Source organism: Mesitornis unicolor, unplaced genomic scaffold (genome assembly GCF_000695765.1).
Source record: "Mesitornis unicolor isolate BGI_N332 unplaced genomic scaffold, ASM69576v1 scaffold49424, whole genome shotgun sequence".
Taxonomy (NCBI): domain Eukaryota; kingdom Metazoa; phylum Chordata; class Aves; order Mesitornithiformes; family Mesitornithidae; genus Mesitornis; species Mesitornis unicolor.
This window is the reverse complement of record NW_010178982.1, coordinates 30,172-37,461: the sequence shown is the minus strand read 5'-3', so window position 1 is coordinate 37,461 and position 7,290 is coordinate 30,172.

Here is a 7,290-nt window from a genome sequence, read left to right as displayed (position 1 = left end):
CTCCCTCCCTTCCTCCCTCCCTTCCTCCCTCTGTCAACACCAGTGTTTGCTGTGTCACATTCTGCATGGGCTTGCTGAAGCATTCAGTAGTGACTAAACTCTCAAGCTAAGAGTCAAGTTGCTGCTGATTTTTCCAGGGAAACAAGTTTGCATGGGAAGAAATGGTAGGAGTTGTAAGAGAAGCATAAAACAATGGCTGCTGCTAGTTTAGAGGCTTTTGCTGCCAATATCAGTTGGTAGCTGTCATAAGGAGCCGTTTGTTTGCAAGGAGAGGTCTGTCAGTCTGGATGTCTCTGGTTTTATCTAGAGATTTCACCACCTCCAGACAAAAATATATGGATAACATTGTGTTGAGTTGCTAGGTGGAGTCATATTGCATTGCTGTAGGCATCAACAGCAACAGGGATAAAGTGTTTCTAGGTCATGTTCATTTTATCCCAGGTGAGATGTCTCAGGCTGCATGAGTCATGATCTGGATGCCTCTCTATCTCTACTAATGAGTCAGTTAGTGAAGGGATGGATCTCTCTGGTTCTCATCAAGGCAGTTTGGCGAGTCAACACAGATGTAGAGACGTGTTGTTAGATGCCCAGGATGGACCAGAAGTGTTGTTTGCAAGATAGGAGCCTTGAATGTGGCCATCCCAGGGGCTTTGCCCTGTTCTTGCTCTGTCATTCCCCACCTGAGTCTTGGCAGATTTAGTGCAGCAGTAAGAGAAACCTGAGTGACAACGTCGATGAGCAGTGAAAGTCAGTGACATCTCTAAGGTTTTGCTGGAAAGCTGGGTGTGCTCTTGATGCAGAATATAATACTTTGCATCTCTGTGTGTTCCTGTAGTCAACATGGGGATTTGATCCCTCCATTTGTCATGGTCACTTATGCATGTGATATGATATGTGATATGATGCACTTGATTTAGAAAGAAAGCGTCTTCCATATATCCTGTATTCACATTAATCAGAAAAGTGTGATAACAGGGCACGGCTGTCAAGGATCCAGGTCACAACCTCAGTGAGGCCTGGGTCAGTGTGAAGGTGAAATTACTGTGATGCAATGACACAGATCCGCTGTGTCTAGTCAAGCTGTATTGTTAGCCCCTTGCGCATATCTAGGTACACGATGAGCGTGAGGTTTTCCTCAGCTCCAGCTTAATGAACAGTGTGGTCAATGGTTCTCTGTGATCAGCAGTGTATTTATAGTAACAGCTGCTTGTTCTACAGTTTGGTGTATTCAAAGTACCGTGCAAGCATTCACTAATTGAGCTGCACAACACTGAGGTAGCAGGGAGAGGTATCACCTAATTTCTTTTACAGAAATGATGGCCTAGGGCCAACCAACACTTTGGCAACAGGCTCAGGAATAGAACTTGGCTTTTTCCTCTCTGTTTTCTCCCCTGAGCTCGGGAGCTGCAGAAGGTAATGAGACGCAGGTGGGAGGTGAAAGCCTTGGAGATTCCCTTCCTTTGGGGAATAGGAGATGGTGCCAGCTCACACCCACCTGGTGTGATTTCTGCAAAATGGCAAATTTCCTTCACTACTATTGAATGATTCTTGTAAAGAAGCCATTGATTTTTCTGTCATCAGTCCCTCTATCCTCATTTGCATTTTTTGCACTTTCAGATCAACAGGCAATGCAAATGCCAGATCATTAAACTACATACAAATGGCATCTCTCTTCTCACTTCTCTAGTTGCTATTGATTTCCAACATCCAAGCTTTTTAGGGCTTCTTCTCTAGGGAAAAACCCTAGTTTCCTGCTCCCAAACCTGCCTTTTGAACTTCCTGATGGAAAGAAACAGCACAGTTGGCACAGAATCACTGTGAAATTAGTGATACCCTTCACTTTATAGCTGTCAATCCTGGATGCTAAGTGTGGTGGTGCTTAAAAGTGCATGCTTGTGCTTGAAGATCATCAGCCATCTCCGCTTTTTGCTCAGGTTAATTTGTCTGTTTCAGTAGCTTAGCAAGAATTTATCTGCTCCTAAAAATTATGGAGCTGGATGTGGGAAAGGGAAAGGCTGACCTTTTACTGGATCCGCAGAGGTTTTACAAGCATGACTCTATGTGTGTGGTTTTCCTTCTCGCCATCAATATTCATGAACAAGTACACTGACATGATCAGAGAATATCATGGCCTCCCAAACGTGTCCATGGTACTGAAACTTTGTACAAATTGCGTTAATAAAGCTCTTGCCACTGGAGAGGCCTTCAGGGTAGGAGTGGGACTGGGTATTAAAGATGCATTATGGTGCAGTTGTCAAAACAGAGGTTTGGAAGGAAGGAGACTCCTCTGTGTGTGTGTGTCTTGCAAGCAGCTCTTTTGGTTTCTTTCCAAGCATGGGGCTGGAAGGAGCTGATGAGCTGCCTGCTCAAGCTACTATGAAAAAAAATTAACTCTATCCCAGCCAAAACCAGTACAAACGTGCGCTGTCTCACAGAACCCAGTGGAAAGTAGGGTTTAACCACAGGGCATCAAAAGAACTCTGTCTTCAATGGTCAGTTCCTGGGATACGTTATCCTCTCTGTTTTTTCTTTCAGCTTTGCTAATGTTGATAAAAATCAAGCAGGAAGGGTCTTCCCTTTTTTCAGCCATGTAGAAGCCTTGATCTTTCTGGGCTGCCTGACAGAATGTGATGCTGGTTATTCTGCAGTGTGCTTAGCATCTCTCAGCATCAGACTCTCTAGTAAGTAACCATTAGTGACCATAGAAGCAGCTGTAACTCCATGAAATTATTATTGCCAAAATGCGCTACAGGCCATAAAGCTCCCAGAGCAGTAGTGTTAACACTTTTGTTTCCTCCGCGGTGCTGTGTGTCCCCAATAGGGCAGCGAAAAATGCTCACACCCGTATGCTCCAACATCATCATGAGCACCAAGAACTCTGCCTGCTCTCTCAGATGCTGTGATCCCCAGTAAACTGTTACTGATCAAAGCTGTGTTATCCCTCTGATGTCCAAAGTGTGTTGTGAACTTCTAGATGCACCAAAAATGTAACTTTAAGACTTGTCACCTTAATAAGGAGACCCACACAAAATAAACGCTTGCTCTCAACTCAGCAAAGCAGCTTAAATTTCTGAAATTGTAAATTTTACAGGATGAGAATAGACCGTAGGAATCACTCAGTAAATAGTTTGAGTAATGAATAAATTCAGGGAAGCTGAAGACTCCTGGTGTGATCTGCAAACAGAAAAGGCTGTAAAAAATCAGGCTACTCATTGGAATTTTTTTCTCTTCTGTATGTATGAGATTCATCTCATGTAGTTGTAAAACATAATGCTGCAATCATCTCCATTTCTGTTTCTACACTACGACTTGCAAGAATGGCAGAAAACAGTTTCAGATGGGATTTCTTATCCTGTGTCTGAGACAGTGCAGAATAAAATGTGTTTCCTGTACAAGTGCAGATGTCTTGTGCATTTTTGTTGTCTGGATGCTTTTCTGCACTGTGAAGAGAGATGCTAAAAATGCACAGTGAAAATGCTGACTATGAACAGCACAGGCCACAGGAGGGGATAATGAATAAAGGTGTTTAACTAATTTTGCTACTTTCAGAGAGGAGACAAGCCAGGAGGTAATTATAGTTGAGATGTTATTTGCTGAGATCTTTGCGGAGCAGCAGTTGCTGCTGGCAGCCCTTGACTAGTTCACATAATAATTCGCTGTGAACTGTAACAGAGCTTCTGAGACCTTACTTTGCTTGACAGAGGAGTAATACAGAGCCACTTCAGGCTGTGGTGGTAGCTTATATTCTCTTGTAGAAAATCAGGTAGATAACTCCTAGCCTTGCTCTGGACAAAGAAAAGTTTTACAGAACCTTGTGTTTAATAAAGCAGCTTTTGCTTGAAAAGTAAATCCCAGCTTATACCAGGAGTAAAGTAAAATCCATTCTGCAGCCCAAGAGATTTCTGTGCCAGAGCAACTCTACAGATTGCTGCTGAAACAAAGGTGTTGTAAGAGTGGACCTCAAAGCATTCAGTGTGGTCTGGATTGGACCTGCCAGCATTGGGCAGGAGAACTTGAGGAGAAGGGAATGTGGCTGTCCTCGGTTGCAGCTCTGGCACTGCCCTGAGACGTGATCCTTGTGCACACTGAAGGTCTCTCTGTCCCTGCTCTGGATTTCCTGTTCAAAGGGCAGGACTGGGAGTCAGGTGGGTCTACATTTTGTTCCTGGCTTTGCAACAGACTCACTGTGAAACTCATGGAAGCCTGTCTGTGCCTGATGGGTCTGTTTCTGCAGCAGATGGAAGGAGGTAAGAATTGCATCTCTTCTGGGGTTCACAATTTTGGCTAAGTCAATGGCAGTTTTTCAGTGGGAGAAGAGCCAGGTGTTTGGGAACCAGCTCTCTGATGAGCATTTGCTTGAGGGGCTATGTTGGGTCTAGAAGAGCTGAGGACAGGTGCTGTTCCCTGAAGGCAACACTATTTCAGCATGTTTGGGAGGAATCAGTAAGCTCCGAGAGAGAGTTCATATGACTTGGGAAAAGACAAAACACTGCTGCTTCCAACAGAAATGTTTAGCTGTAGCTTTGTAGTAACTTGAAGCTGATACAGCATCACAGCAGTGAGCAAAACTATATTAGATAATTAAGCATACCCTTTGTTTTCTAGATCAAGAATTAACACCTGCCTTGCTTTCCCTTGCCTTGCTGGCTTCTAGGGACAGGCTAATTCTACCTCATTTTCAGTGAACACCACACTTTTTTTTTTTAAGCACTGTTTAACAATAATCAGATCACCTTAATCCAAACTTTGCTGGCACCAGCACACTTTACCCACCAGAGAAAAATCTCCTGTAGTTTTCGTGACTTCCTCTCTGGCTTGCTCAGTGTGCTGCCAGACTGCAAATACTGCCTCTGCAAGTAGAGAAGTAAAACTGCAGATGCAGGCTAAGAAATCTGCAGCCTCTGCTCTTCCTCCTCAGGAGTGACAGATATACAGGTCTATTGGCCATCAGAGAAGGTGCGAGGAAGATATCTTTGCAGAAGTTTCTTACTTCATAGCAGAGGCTGGAACTTGATTAGCTGTTGGTGGAAAGCTGTCTTGTGCTATGTGCTGTTGAGCTGGATGTTCAAAGGGACAGTTATTATGTCAAAATATTGCTGGAATTGTAAAAAGAAGATAAAATGTGAGACGTGAAGGAGATGAAGTGACTACCCAGAGTCTTATGGTCTGTCTGTGCTAGTGGATGCTGTAGAAATACAACGGTTAAGAGTTAGATGCTAGCTTTTCTGTCCTCAGCAGGGTGATCTGTGTAGGCATCTGAAGGGAAAGCAGGACTAGCTGAAGGGATGAAATAGTTTGGGATTGTGCTACAATCCACAAACAAAAACAGTGAATCCAAAGTGGGTCCTGGAAAGTTATAAGTGAGAAACGGGCTGGTTTCATGAAGGCCTTCACTTGCGCTTTACAGCTTCATCAGTCTATGGAAACCTATTGTGTGGTTTATCCTAAAGAAAATAATACAGTAAAATAATGAATTCTCACCCTAGTTCTAACACTTTCATAGACTTGTAAGCATCTGTAATGCAGTATAGAAAGATACTTAAAGATGCACTCAATTTAAGGACGATTAAACTTAAGCATGTGCCTAGAACAAGCTTTTGTTTTGCCTTTGCCCAGCCCTGAGTTTAAGCCCTATAGTATGGAATTAATGTGCTTTGATTTAATGAAATTGTGTTGGGAACTTTCCTTCTAGACAACTTATTTGAAACTTGGTAAGGTTAAAACCTCTAAAATGCCATTGACAGTGTCATTAAGTGGAGTTCTCTTAAGGCTATTTAAACCTTAGCTGCAATAGGAAGTGATATTTTTTGCTCTTTTTCTTGTGTTTTGCAATTGTTCTCAGTCTCCTTCTGCTGGCCACGGCCACTTACGCCACTAAGAAAGGGAGAAGATCCTAAGAAGGATCCCTTTTGCGGAGATCTGCGATAGCAGCACACCCTCCCTGTCAGTAGTCACCAAATAAAAAGTTCACACTGGTTAGGTGCATGAAAGGACTTTTCTCCAAACTCTCAATGTGTTATTTTATCTTAGCAGAGCAGAGGTGGGGACAACGTATCTCCAACTGGGCGTAGGATTTAGTAGGCAATAGCCAGTCACATCAGAAGGACCAGTTCTGCAAGGTGCTGAATCCTTCCTGGTGTTTCCTTAACTCCCTGTTCCCTCTTGCTCTGACTGCAGCCTGCTTTTCCATTGCTTTCCAACACTTCAAAGTAGCTGCTTATGTTTTTCTAAAGAAATTTTTCAATAATGCTTGGCTAGAAGCTGTTTGTTCTTATTAGCCACTTCAGTGATAAGAGCAAGGCTTGGTTCTGTCCCTTGTGGGGACACTGCATGTGCCCATAGATTTTTCATGGCCATAATTTCTGCTTTGAAAGGTGAGTAACTCTTTCTTTTGCTGTTTCGGTACTTGCAATGGTAAAAATTTTACTTGAGATACTTCATCCAACCTGGCTTGAACTGAAATGAGGGGAAACAGTGAAAGGAGAGCTGTAGCTAGGAAAAGAGGGAACTTTTTTTTAAAGGAGAAAACATTGAATTTCATCTTTTGGCTTTGTGTATGGGACAGCACCAGGAGAGCTTTTTTATCTTTGTGGAGGTGAGCTTCTAAGGAGTTACATACTGTATTCTTTGTCAGAAAATGTGGAGGTGAGAGAGGTCCTTTAAACCATGGTTTGCTTGGAGGTTTTTTAATGGTACTTAAAAGTACTTCATAGCACAATCATAAAGCAGCTATAAATTCCACTTCTTGTTTCTTCGCACGTCCTTTGCTGAACCAGCTGACAGCCTGCATAGAAGGCTCAGGTGAACACGGCTTTGCAGGAACTGTATATTATTCTTTATTACCTGAGTCACTGGGAAGATAAGCAATAAAGCCTAAATCTCCAATTCTCAGGGGAATCCACGGGCAAGACAAAAGTTTGCTCAAATTAATATCTCCTCTTCCTACTAAATCCTTGTTCACTTTCCTAAGGACTGTTTTAAGCCTAAAAGGCTGCTGCAGAATAACCCAGGACCTCAGTTCTTGTGGTCTTGTGCAGTGTTTGTTGTTTTGTTCTCACTGTTGCTAATCTGGAGATCTTTGTTGCAGGCGAAGCTGCAGGTTTTATAGGTCCATTTCTTCCCCTCTGTACTTCCAATTAGCGGCACTGTTGAACCAGGGCAGGTCTTCTGCCAAACATCAAGAGGACTCCCATCTGGGGTCCTCTGGGGTGTCCTTCAGCTTCCAATGGGACACCCCGTTAAGTGCTCCCTCTGTCCTTGATTCACTGGCTTGACTGAAAGTACAGGATT